Source organism: Cololabis saira, chromosome 10 (genome assembly GCF_033807715.1).
Source record: "Cololabis saira isolate AMF1-May2022 chromosome 10, fColSai1.1, whole genome shotgun sequence".
NCBI lineage: Eukaryota > Metazoa > Chordata > Actinopteri > Beloniformes > Belonidae > Cololabis > Cololabis saira.
This window is the reverse complement of record NC_084596.1, coordinates 6,363,593-6,376,465: the sequence shown is the minus strand read 5'-3', so window position 1 is coordinate 6,376,465 and position 12,873 is coordinate 6,363,593. Positions and strand designations below refer to the sequence as shown.

The 12,873-nt window shown below is 44.9% G+C and overlaps 7 non-coding genes across 7 annotated transcripts; all 7 read right to left on the bottom strand.

Moving 5' to 3' along the window:
* Positions 1–2,334: 2,334 nt before the first annotated feature.
* trnay-gua (transfer RNA tyrosine (anticodon GUA)) lies at positions 2,335–2,423 on the bottom strand. Its single transcript is given in 2 exon segments — positions 2,335–2,370; positions 2,387–2,423. It is a non-coding gene; the product is annotated as a tRNA-Tyr (tRNA).
* A 754-nt stretch (positions 2,424–3,177) lies between these two features.
* On the bottom strand, positions 3,178–3,250 carry trnac-aca (transfer RNA cysteine (anticodon ACA)). The gene has a single exon. It is a non-coding gene; the product is annotated as a tRNA-Cys (tRNA).
* Positions 3,251–5,801: 2,551 nt separating this feature from the next.
* Positions 5,802–5,890, bottom strand: trnay-gua (transfer RNA tyrosine (anticodon GUA)). Its single transcript is given in 2 exon segments — positions 5,802–5,837; positions 5,854–5,890. It is a non-coding gene; the product is annotated as a tRNA-Tyr (tRNA).
* Positions 5,891–6,195: 305 nt separating this feature from the next.
* On the bottom strand, positions 6,196–6,267 carry trnah-gug (transfer RNA histidin (anticodon GUG)). Its single transcript has one exon. It is a non-coding gene; the product is annotated as a tRNA-His (tRNA).
* A 4,185-nt stretch (positions 6,268–10,452) lies between these two features.
* Positions 10,453–10,541, bottom strand: trnay-gua (transfer RNA tyrosine (anticodon GUA)). The gene is given in 2 exon segments: positions 10,453–10,488; positions 10,505–10,541. It is a non-coding gene; the product is annotated as a tRNA-Tyr (tRNA).
* A 305-nt stretch (positions 10,542–10,846) lies between these two features.
* Positions 10,847–10,918, bottom strand: trnah-gug (transfer RNA histidin (anticodon GUG)). The gene has a single exon. It is a non-coding gene; the product is annotated as a tRNA-His (tRNA).
* Positions 10,919–11,510: 592 nt separating this feature from the next.
* trnay-gua (transfer RNA tyrosine (anticodon GUA)) lies at positions 11,511–11,599 on the bottom strand. The gene is given in 2 exon segments: positions 11,511–11,546; positions 11,563–11,599. It is a non-coding gene; the product is annotated as a tRNA-Tyr (tRNA).
* Positions 11,600–12,873: the final 1,274 nt, after the last annotated feature.

Sequence of the window (12,873 nt, the reverse complement as noted above, 5' to 3'; positions counted from 1 at the left end):
ATATATATATATATATATATATATATATATATATATATATATATATATATATATATATATATATATATATATATATCTCAATTAACAGATAAGATGTAAAGCAAGGATATAAACAAAAGGAGGGTCAAAAGTAATAAAAATGTTCCTATGGAGCAGCTCGTACCTGGAACACTAAAGAAGAGCCAGCAGCGCCTTTTTTGTCTTCGAAAACTCTAAATTCCAGGTGGATTCTTCCCTGATGACTATGTTTTATTGTTCTTTTATCGAATCTGTTATCACTTTTTCTTTCATTTGTTGGTTTCAATCTTTGAAAGTCAAAGACAAAAACTTGCTCAATAAGGTTGTCAGTCTAAGCCAGTGTTTCCCAACCCTGGTCCTCGAGGCAACACTGTCCTGCATGTTTTAGATGTCTCCCTTCATCATCACACCTGATTCTTATTAATGGTCCTAATTAGCTCGTCATCAAGGCCTGCACAGCTCTGTTGATGACACAGGTACTTTTATCACGTGTGCTGAAGCAGGAAACATCTCAAACATGCAGGACAGTGGGCCTTGAGGGCCGAGGTTGGAAACACTGGTCTGAGCAGTAAAATCATTGGGTCGGCTCAACAAACTTTACAAGAACTTTATAACAAACAGCTGATCAAGAACTCCATGTTGTCTGATTTCATATCCCTTAATAAACTGTTTCAGTTTCTACCATCAGTTACTGCTTACACTCCCTTTTGCAAAGACAAACAGATACAAACACTTTGTTTCCTCCGCTATTGTTCTTTTAAATGCCGGAAGGAAAAGGTAGTGGGTGAAAAAGCCTTCCCTCTTAACTATAGCTAGGTCTGTACTATGATGTGTAACTTATTAGTTATATTTTATGTATATTTACCATTGTGTGCTTCTCCTGTCGCGAAAATAATCGCCCCCTTGGGACAAATAAAGTGATTGATTGATTGATTGATACACCCATAGAACTAACATCACATCTCTTTATTCCTTCTCTAAAAACACCAAACAGTGGTTACTTGATAATCAAACATGCCGTCATAATCTGGTATAATCAGGTTATGGTTTTTACTACCCGTTTGTGTGAGCTAATGTGTTTGTTTGCTCTTGTTCTTCATTAATCTTTGTCATTATTCAGAGCTATGTCATGGTTTTACTAATTGTTTGTACTCTGTGCGCTAGTGTTTTAGTGTGTTCTATTTCAATGTTTTTATATATACCGTCAACCTGCAGATGTAAATTAGCCTGTATGGCTAAATCTGGCACATTTACACTATGGACTCAAGTGCTCATGTTAATTAATGTGCGTTGTCCCTTTTAAATACATGAATGAAATGAAACCAGAACCTGAACCTAGACAGCGTTTCTGTTCCTCACCTGAGGTGACGTTACCTGGTGGAGGAAGCAGCCAGACAGAAGCAGAAGGACAGACACACCTGAGCTTAAGTACCTGCTGACGGCCACACCTGGACCAATCAGAGAGCAGCATCCTGCAGACACCTGGACCAATCACAGAGCAGCATCCTGCAGACACCTGGACCAATCAGAGAGCAGCATCCTGCAGACACCTGGACCAATCAGGAAAAAACAAAAATGGATTTTGTTGTGTCCGTGGCACCTTTTCTTTCTTTTTCCCAATATTTGAGAAGCACTCTTGCTGCCACAGGGGTGCTGTGACCCGGATTCGAACCTGGGTTGCTGCGGCCACAACGCAGAGTACTCACCACTATACGATCACAGCTTGAAAGGGTACGTGTACCCAGCTTTAGATATGTGCTTGCTTTCTGCAGTTATATCAGTGAACACAGTGTGAGGTTGGAAGAAGAGTTTACGGAGGTGTGCCGCCCCTGTCGTCAGGTAAGGACATTTGCTTCGAAGGAGATATGAGGAAGGAAGAGAATGAATAAAAGAGGTCCCATGAAAGACAAACATAATGCATGAGCCGGGGCAGTTTTGGAAACATTATGGAAGACGGTCTATCCTGCGGCACCTTTGAAGTGTACATTTCCGGGCATACACAGAGACAAATGAAAAAAGCAAGTAAATAAATAAATGACACAGAAGAAGAAACGTGTACACTACCAAGGTTGTGACTGGGAGAGTATTGAAGATTAGGATTTTTTGAACTAGCCAGGAGTTGAACCTAGAATCTTCTGATCCGTACTCAGACGCATTATCCATCGCACCACTAGCCCTTTTTGATTGTAACATGTGGAAACACACGTGGTGTAACAACTCAGATGTCCAACCAAAGTAGACGGCAGTGGCCAAAGCCATAGCCGAGTACAGTGATGAAATAGAGTCCCGCTCTGGGAAGATGAAAAATAATGGCAGTCCTTCGAGCCGGAGTTGAACCAGCAACCTAAGGATACCTGTTTTACTGGTTCTACAGTCCTCCGCTCTACCAACTGAGCTATCGAAGGAGGATGCATGTTGACAGCTCCATGACTTGTGTATTCTTCTACCAAGGCCTGAAACTGGGAAAAGGAAACATTTTAAATGAATTATTGTCTCCCTTATGCGCCGCTTGCCGGGTCCTTACCACTGGCAGAATCCATTGTCCTTGGCTAAGTGTCCGGGCCGTAGCACCCCCCCTCTCCACCGCAATCAATTGAAGTGTGAATGGTCTGCAAATCTGATCCAAACACCCTAGTGGATTTTGTTGTGTCCGTGGCACCTTTTCTTTCTTTTTCCAAAAATTTGAGAAGCACTCTTGCTGCCACAGGGGTGCTGTGACCCGGATTCGAACCGGGGTTGCTGCAGCCACAACGCAGAGTACTCACCACTATACGATCACAGCTTGAATTGGTACGTGTACCCAGCTTTAGATATGTGCTCGCTTTCTGCAGTTATGTCAGTGAACACAGTGTGAGGTTGGAAGAAGAGTTTACGGAGGTGTGCCGCCCCTGTCGTCAGGTAAGGGCATTTGCTTCGAATGAGATATGAGGAAAGAAGAGAATGAATAAAAGAGGTCCCATGAAAGACAAACATAATGCATGAGCCGGGGCAGCTTTGGAAACATTATGGAAGACGGCCTATCCTGCGGCACCTTTGAAGTGTACATTTCCGGGCATACACAGAGACAAATGAAAAAAGCAAGTAAATAAATGACACAGAAGAAGAAACGTGTACACTACCAAGGTTGTGACTGGGAGAGTATTAAAGATTAGGATTTTTTGAGCTAGCCAGGAGTTGAACCTAGAATCTTCTGATCTGTACTCAGACGCGTTATCCATTGCGCCACTAGCCCTTTTTGATTGTAACATGTGGAAACACACGTGGTGTAACAACTCAGATGTCCCAACCAAAGTAGATGGCAGTGGCCAAAGCCATAGCCGAGTACAGTGATGAAATAGAGTCCAGGGGTCCGTTTCACAAAGCAGGTTTAGTGAAAACTCTGAGTCTGTTAACCCTGAAATGAGGGAAACTCTGAGTTTTCCGTTTCACAAAGGGAGGTAACTCAAACCAGAGAAAGAGAGGTAACTCTAGCCTGTTTCACAAAGAGGGGTAACTTAAGCTCTCGGTCAGTTACCGTAGTAACAGACGCTCTGAACCTAACCTGGTCGGGACCAGGTTTATTTCAGCGAACCTGGAGTTTCTCTCCGTCTCCTCCCTCAGTGGCGTCAATTCAGCCAATGGGTCTTTACGCAATACACATCCGTTTTCTGCACCACGGACAGCAAGCGGCGGAGTTAGAGAGCAGAAAAGGCTTATCTAACAAACGCAATTTAACTCGTTCACTTTATTCACTATGTCAGTGCAACAATATCACAGGGACATCAGATTTTAACTTCAAACAGTTAAAGTCCAAATGCAAAAAGGAGAGGGAGAGTAAAAAAAAGTCAAATATTTCCCTTAAACAGATGTATAAGAGGATTTATATCTTACTTTGAGATGAACTTCATAATTAATCCATCAGTGGCTAACAGCCTCGTTAATATCTTCTGGACCCATCACTTGCTTCTTTCTTTTTTTTTATTGCGTGGTTGTCTGCTTCCTTTTCATTTTTGTAAGTTAGTAACACTGCAGAGCTAAAAACCAGATTGATAGCGACCACTGTCGTCAGGGACGCTGGGACATTTCAAGATATGAGGGGGGGGGGGGGGGTACAAGTGTTGGGAAAGATAATAGCCTACCTACTGAAATCCATCATGTTGTTCTGATATGCATTTGTAGTTATTTTATATGTATTAAATAATAGAATAAATAAATACAAATAGATGCAGAGTAATTCCATAAATGTATTTAAAAAAAAAAAATTTACATTTTCCCCTGAAGCCGAGGTGTGGCAGCTGCCGTACCCAATTGACGACCCTGATCTAAATGACAATAAAATTTCATTTTTTTTTCCAAAATATGCTCTCATACTCGCCATATGTACGTATTAACACTTCTAACTCCAGTGGCGTGAAGTATGTGGATCTTGAGATGCAAACTAATGTCTCCTCAAAGGGATTTTGTAAATTCCATCCATCCATCCATTGTCCACCGCATTATCCGAGTCCGGGTCGCGGGGGCAGCAGTCGGAGCAGGGATCCCCAGACTTCCCTCTCCCCGGACACTTCCTCCAGCTCTTCCGGGGGGACTCCAAGGCGTTCCCAGGCCAGCCGAGTGACGTAGTCACTCCAGCGTGTCCTGGGTCTTCCTCGGGGCCTCCTCCCGGTGGGACATGCCCGGAACACCTCACGAGGGAGGCGTCCAGGGGGCATCCTATACAGGTGCCCGAGCCACCTCAGCTGGCTCCTCTCGATGTGGAGGAGTAGCGGCTCTACTCCGAGCTCCTCCCGGGTGACAGAGCTCCTCACCCTATCTGTAAGGGAGCGCCCCGCCACCCTGCGGAGGAAACTCATTTCGGCCGCTTGTATCCGGGATCCCGTTCTTTCGGTCATGACCCAGAGTTCATGACCATAGGTGAGGGTGGGAACGTAGATCGACCGGTAAACCGAGAGCTTTGCCTTTCGGCTCAGCTCCCTCTTCACCACGACGGACCGATACAATGACCGCATTACTGCGGCCGCCGCACCGATCCGCCTGTCGATCTCGCGCTCCGTTCTCCCCTCACTCGTGAACAAGACCCCAAGATACTTAAACTCCTCCACCTGAGGCAGGAACTCTCCCCCGACCTGGAGGGTGCAAGCCACTTTTTTCCGGTCGAGAACCATGGCCTCAGACTTAGAGGTGCTGATTCTCATCCCAGCTGCTTCACACTCGGCTGCAAACCGCCCCAGTGCATGCTGAAGGTCCTGGCTCGAGGGAGCCAACAAGACCACATCATCTGCAAAAAGCAGAGATGAAATCAAGTGGCTCCCGAACCGTACCCCCTCCGGCCCCTGGCTGCGCCTAGAAATTCTGTCCATAAAAATAATGAACAGAACCGGTGACAAAGGGCAGCCCTGCCGGAGTCCAACACGCACCGGGAACAGGTCTGACTTACTGCCGGCAATGCGAACCAAGCTCCTGCTCCGGTCATACAGGGATTTTGTAAATTGAAAAGATAAATAAAGTTTAAAAGAAAAAAAAGAAAATGTATTGTGCTCTTTTGTGTCGCCGGTTGCCATGGTGAATCCTTGTATCAGCGCTCTACTGATGATGGCTTTTGATTTCCCTCACGCACAAGCTTAACTCCAGGTGAAACTACTTAGAGTTGAGTAAATTACCTCAAATCCGCTGTTCTGGAACCGAAAACTCAGAGTTTCCGATCTCAGAGTAGATCAACTAAGAGTTCAGGATTAGACTCAGTGTTTGTTGAACCTGCTTTGTGAAACGGACCCCTGCTCTGGGAAGATGAAAAATAATGGCAGTCCTTCGAGCCGGAGTTGAACCAGCGACCTAAGGATACCTGCTTTACTGGTTCTACAGTCCTCCGCTCTACCAACTGAGCTATCGAAGGAGGATGCATGTTGACAGCTCCATGACTTGTGTATTCTTCTACCAAGGCCTGAAACTGGGAAAAGGAAACATTTTAAATGAATTATTGTCTCCCTTATGCACCGCTTGCCGGGTCCTTACCACTGGCAGAGTCCATTGTCCTTGGCTAAGTATCTGGGCCGTGGCACCCCCCCTCTCCACCGCAATCAATTGAAGTGTGAATGGTCTGAAAATCTGATCCAAACACCCTAGTGGATTTTGTTGTGTCCGTGGCACCTTTTAATTCTTTTTCCAAAAATTTGAGAAGCACTCTTGCTGCCACAGGGGTGCTGTGACCCGGATTCGAACCGGGGTTGCTGCGGCCACAACGCAGAGTACTCACCACTATACGATCACAGCTTGAAAGGGTACGTGTACCCAGCTTTAGATATGTGCTCGGTTTCTGCAGTCATGAGAGTGAACACAGTGTGAGGTTGGAAGAAGAGTTTACGGAGGTGTGCCGCCCCTGTCGTCAGGTAAGGGCATTTGCTTCGAATGAGATATGAGGAAAGAAGAGAATGAATAAAAGAGGTCCCATGAAAGACAAACATAATGCATGAGCCGGGGCAGCTTTGGAAACATTATGGAAGACGGCCTCCTGCGGCACCTTTGAAGTGTACATTTCCGGGCATACACAGAGACAAATGAAAAAAGCAAGTAAATAAATGACACAGAAGAAGAAACGTGTACACTACCAAGGTTGTGACTGGGAGAGTATTAAAGATTAGGATTTTTTGAGCTAGCCAGGAGTTGAACCTAGAATCTTCTGATCCGTACTCAGACGCATTATCCATTGCCCCACTAGCCCTTTTTGATTGTAACATGTGGAAACACACGTGGTGTAACAACTCAGATGTCCCAACCAAAGTAGATGGCAGTGGCCAAAGCCATAGCCGAGTACAGTGATGAAATAGAGTCCAGGGGTCCGTTTCACAAAGCAGGTTTAGTGAAAACTCTGAGTCTGTTAACCCTGAAATGAGGGAAACTCTGAGTTTTCCGTTTCACAAAGGGAGGTAACTCAAACCAGAGAAAGAGAGGTAACTCTAGCCTGTTTCACAAAGAGGGGTAACTTAAGCTCTCGGTCAGTTACCGTAGTAACAGACGCTCTGAACCTAACCTGGTCGGGACCAGGTTTATTTCAGCGAACCTGGAGTTTCTCTCCGTCTCCTCCCTCAGTGGCGTCAATTCAGCCAATGGGTCTTTACGCAATACACATCCGTTTTCTGCACCACGGACAGCAAGCGGCGGAGTTAGAGAGCAGAAAAGGCTTATCTAACAAACGCAATTTAACTCGTTCACTTTATTCACTATGTCAGTGCAACAATATCACAGGGACATCAGATTTTAACTTCAAACAGTTAAAGTCCAAATGCAAAAAGGAGAGGGAGAGTAAAAAAAAGTCAAATATTTCCCTTAAACAGATGTATAAGAGGATTTATATCTTACTTTGAGATGAACTTCATAATTAATCCATCAGTGGCTAACAGCCTCGTTAATATCTTCTGGACCCATCACTTGCTTCTTTCTTTTTTTTTATTGCGTGGTTGTCTGCTTCCTTTTCATTTTTGTAAGTTAGTAACACTGCAGAGCTAAAAACCAGATTGATAGCGACCACTGTCGTCAGGGACGCTGGGACATTTCAAGATATGAGGGGGGGGGGGGGGGGGTACAAGTGTTGGGAAAGATAATAGCCTACCTACTGAAATCCATCATGTTGTTCTGATATGCATTTGTAGTTATTTTATATGTATTAAATAATAGAATAAATAAATACAAATAGATGCAGAGTAATTCCATAAATGTATTTAAAAAAAAAAAATTTACATTTTCCCCTGAAGCCGAGGTGTGGCAGCTGCCGTACCCAATTGACGACCCTGATCTAAATGACAATAAAATTTCATTTTTTTTTCCAAAATATGCTCTCATACTCGCCATATGTACGTATTAACACTTCTAACTCCAGTGGCGTGAAGTATGTGGATCTTGAGATGCAAACTAATGTCTCCTCAAAGGGATTTTGTAAATTGAAAAGATAAATAAAGTTTAAAAGAAAAAAAAGAAAATGTATTGTGCTCTTTTGTGTCGCCGGTTGCCATGGTGAATCCTTGTATCAGCGCTCTACTGATGATGGCTTTTGATTTCCCTCACGCACAAGCTTAACTCCAGGTGAAACTACTTAGAGTTGAGTAAATTACCTCAAATCCGCTGTTCTGGAACCGAAAACTCAGAGTTTCCGATCTCAGAGTAGATCAACTAAGAGTTCAGGATTAGACTCAGTCAGTACGTGCACATGCAGCGATTCAAGCTGGTTGCAGATCTGATCAGATAATGACATGCAGAAGATTGGATCACTTGTCTGATTACACATGCTGTTCTGAGATCAGACTGGATCAGATTGAATAAGCCACTGTAACCAGAGCATGGCTGACTCCGTGACGCTAGGTGGTGCTGTACCCGAGGTAACCATGGTAACCATTTCAACAAAGAGCCACTTCCGGTTGACCTCCGCTTAACAACAACAAGGAAAGGAAAAAGTGCTTTCTCACTGCTTTCCTATTAATAATATGTCTAAAACAGACTTTCTCAACCTTTTTTCAGTCATGACACCTTTCAAAAGTGAATAAAATCTCACAACACCCCAGAGTAAAATATATTTAAAAACCGCGCTGCATCGCTCTGACTGTAAATGCGAATCTTACACCGTGTCCACACTGCATGCGACGCGAGCGAGCGTCAGCGTCAAAAACAGTTCCATTGCTTTATGTTTTATTTGCACTGTCTACACTGGTTGCGAGCGACGCGGCGCCGTTTTGAGCTGGACTTTTGTCGCACGCCCTGCTTCTATTTTCTTCCCGTCGGTCGCGTTGAAAGCCGGTTGAAAGTTGGAAAAAAAAGTTGAAAGCGCTGAAGGAAACAGTCATTTCAACACAAGAACCCCAATAAAGTGGCAGCTGGCTGGAGGGAGATGCCAGGCTGGAAGGTTCTGATAAAATAATAAGATATAGCCTAACAAGAATCTTATCTTAATCTTATTTGGGCTTAATTTGTGCCGGATCCAACAAGATCTGGTACCTATTTGATCATTTCTCGTGTCCTCTGCTTTCCCCACATCCCAGTAATGATCTGAGATGCTGACATGTTTTCTGCATTAACACCACGAACACACCGCTCACTCCAGCTGTTCGCTGTTTCATTGCGTCACCTCACGCCGTTATTTTGTTCGTTTTTTTCCCCACTTTGGTCGGACGTTAGACCTGCTTATATTCTCTTCCTGCCGCCTGCGTTAAAAGCGCTGTAGGAAACAATCATGATGAGGAACGGCTGATCCAGTTAGTTGAAATGAGAAGTTATCTCTATGATTCCTCCTCATTTCACTACAAAAACCTCAATAAAGTTCAGCTGCTGGAGGGAGATGGACAGGGAGCTGCAAAGGGAGCGCACGGGCGGTTGGTGGGGAGAATGAAAGGAGAGTCTCGGGCAGGTGAATAAAGGCAGATTTATGGTTCCGCGTAAAATCTACCCTACGGCGTAGGGTACGCGGCGACGCGCACCGTTCGGTGAGTGCGCCGCGTACCCTACGCCATAAGGTCTGCGTTGGTTAACGCAGAACCATAAATCAGCCTTAAAGGCTGCAGGCGGCGTGTGAGCGACGGATGACTTAAGAGGAGAAGAGTTTCTCCAGGAGTGGAAGCAACGCCGGGCCAGTTATGTCACAGTTTGCAGATGGATTGTTGATCCGTGGGCTAACGTGTTTGCTGGGATTATTTTGCGAGCTTTTGCAAAAGCGTGCATTTCCGTGGCGCCGCAGGGCACGGAACGAGACTGACAGCGAGGAGTTCGGACTGGCACAGCTGATTTAGCGGAGCTCTTTAATGCAGAAACAGAGGATTAGGACTTCGATGGGTTTGATTAATGTAAAAACTGAAATAAAGTAGCCTACAATCAAACAAAGTTTTGCTCCCGCTGTATTTTTAAATAGCACGCTTGTGTGCGTGTGTGTGTTCTTGTGTGTGTGCCTTTTCGGTCGGTGCGCCGTGTGTGTTTCAAATACAGAAATGACACAAGACTGAGGCCTTTCCACACGGCGCCCGTATGGTCGCGAAAATACAGTATTTATATATGAAATGTCAGAATAGGAAATTTTGACGACATTGCTGCTACTACGACGTGCTACTACTGAGCAGCGCCGTGTCGCCTCCTTTCACTTCCGGGTGAATCTCCTCCCCCGGGGGAAAACCCCACCCGGGGGAAAATCTCGAGCATGCGCAGACTGTAATATCCATGTCCCCGTTCACATGGCATTAACAAGGCGGTTGCGACTGGCTTGGGACTGGCTTATCTAGGTGCTGCAAGTAGGTTGATGAATCCGGTCTGATCAGATTGACTGGACTGACTTAAGGTGTTCACATGCAGTTTAAAAGTCAGTACGATGTGTGCAAATGATCTCCAACCAGGTTGAATCGCTGCATGTGCACGTACTGAGTGTTTGTTGAACCTGCTTTGTGAAACGGACCCCTGCTCTGGGAAGATGAAAAAAAATGGCAGTCCTTCGAGCCGGAGTTGAACCAGCGACCTAAGGATACCTGTTTTACTGGTTCTACAGTCCTCCGCTCTACCAACTGAGCTATCGAAGGAGGATGAATGTTGACAGCTCCATGACTTGTGTATTCTTCTACCAAGGCCTGAAACTGGGAAAAGGAAACATTTTAAATGAATTATTGTCTCCCTTATGCACCGCTTGCCGGGTCCTTACCACTGGCAGAGTCCATTGTCCTTGGCTAAGTGTCTGGGCCGTGGCACCCCCCCTCTCCACCGCAATCAATTGAAGTGTGAATGGTCTGAAAATCTGATCCAAACACCCTAGTGGATTTTGTTGTGTCCGTGGCACCTTTTCTTTCTTTTTCCAAAAATTTGAGAAGCACTCTTGCTGCCACAGGGGTGCTGTGACCCGGATTCGAACCGGGGTTGCTGCGGCCACAACGCAGAGTACTCACCACTATACGATCACAGCTTGAAATGGTACGTGTACCCAGCTTTAGATATGTGCTCGGTTTCTGCAGTTATGTCAGTGAACACAGTGTGAGGTTGGAAGAAGAGTTTACGGAGGTGTGCCGCCCCTGTCGTCAGGTAAGGGCATTTGCTTCGAATGAGATATGAGGAAAGAAGAGAATGAATAAAAGAGGTCCCATGAAAGACAAACATAATGCATGAGCCGGGGCAGCTTTGGAAACATTATGGAAGACGGTCTATCCTGCGGCACCTTTGAAGTGTACATTTCCGGGCATACACAGAGACAAATGAAAAAAGCAAGTAAATAAATAAATGACAGAAGAAGAAACTTGTACAATACCAAGGCTGTGACTGGGAGAGTATTAAAGATTAGGATTTTTTGAGCTAGCCAGGAGTTGAACATAGAATCTTCTGATCCGTACTCAGACGCTTTATCCATTGCGCCACTAGCCCTCTTTGATTGTAACATGTGGAAACACACATGGTGTAACAACTCAAAAGTCCCAACCACAGTAGATGGCAGTGGCCAAAGCCATAGCCGAGTACAGTGATGAAATCGAGTCCCGCTCTGGGAAGATGAAAAATAATGGCAGTCCTTCGAGCCGGAGTTGAACCAGCGACCTAAGGATACCTGTTTTACTGGTTCTACAGTCCTCCGCTCTACCAACTGAGCTATCGAAGGAGGATGCATGTTGACAGCTCCATGACTTGTGTATTCTTCTACCAAGGCCTGAAACTGGGAAAAGGAAACATTTTAAATGAATTATTGTCTCCCTTATGCGCCGCTTGCCAGGTCCTTACCACTGGCAGAGTCCATTGTCCTTGGCTAAGTGTCTGGGCCGTAGCACCCCCCCTCTCCACCGCAATCAATTGAAGTTTGAATGGTCTGAAAATCTGATCCAAACACTAGTAGATTTTGTTGTGTCCGTGGCACCTTTTCTTTCTTTTTCCACAAATTTGAGAAGCACTCTTGCCGCCACAGGGGTGCTGTGACCCGGATTTGAACCGGGGTTGATGGTAACCTGAGCTAAGTTATATTATCACTATTTACTGCAACGTTTTTGTACAACTTGCTGAAATTGTTTAAATTTTGTGGTCATAAATAAATGAATAACCAAATTACTGCCTGACTTGTTTGTGTTGGATCTAAAACTATCTTGCTAGTATTTACATGTATGCATTTCTGTTAACATAGGGAATCTTAATTCAAACACTGTACTCAGATTAAAGAAAAGCAAGTCTTGTTTATTCAACACCAGGTCAACTGAGGATTTGTCTAATATAAAATGAAAACAAAAGAAATTCCATCCATCCATAGATAACTGGTCATCCCTCTTCTTGTCCCTCTCCTCCTCCTTTTCATCCAGCTCCCTCAGCCTCTTTTCTTGTCTTTAGTGTTGAAGAAAGTCCAAAACGTCATTTGTCCTTTTTTTGCTTTTCTTCCCTCCGTTTGTTGGTCGCTCCCTGTTTGTAAAGGAAATAATAGGCAGTTAAAAAATCATCACGGGACAACAGTTTCTGAATTTAAATCACCAGTGGGCTATGTATTTATACTTACAGGTGAACTTCTTTCGTCTCGCAGTCGCACATGGTTCCTCTTCCTCCCCCCCCTGTTTTGTTTACATTCCCCCTGGTAACCTCCTTTTACGTCACAACGCAATGAACTGTGGGTAATTCCCTTTCCAAAAGTCTGCGGAGATGCTGACTTACGGGAAGGGGGCAGTAAGGGCTCAAAGTCTGCCGGGAGCCCTCGCGCACTTAACCACTTTAGGAATGGGACAGCCCTAAACCCATACATAAGTCGCAGGAGCGCGCACGTAAGTGTGTGAGTCTGTGAGGGTGGAGATTGGAATTCAGCCTATACTATATGAAAAAGTGTAGCTTACAGGTAATGCTACTGAGCATCTTAGGTTATTTCAAGCAAGGACAGCATCATGCCAGGCTGGGATAAAAACA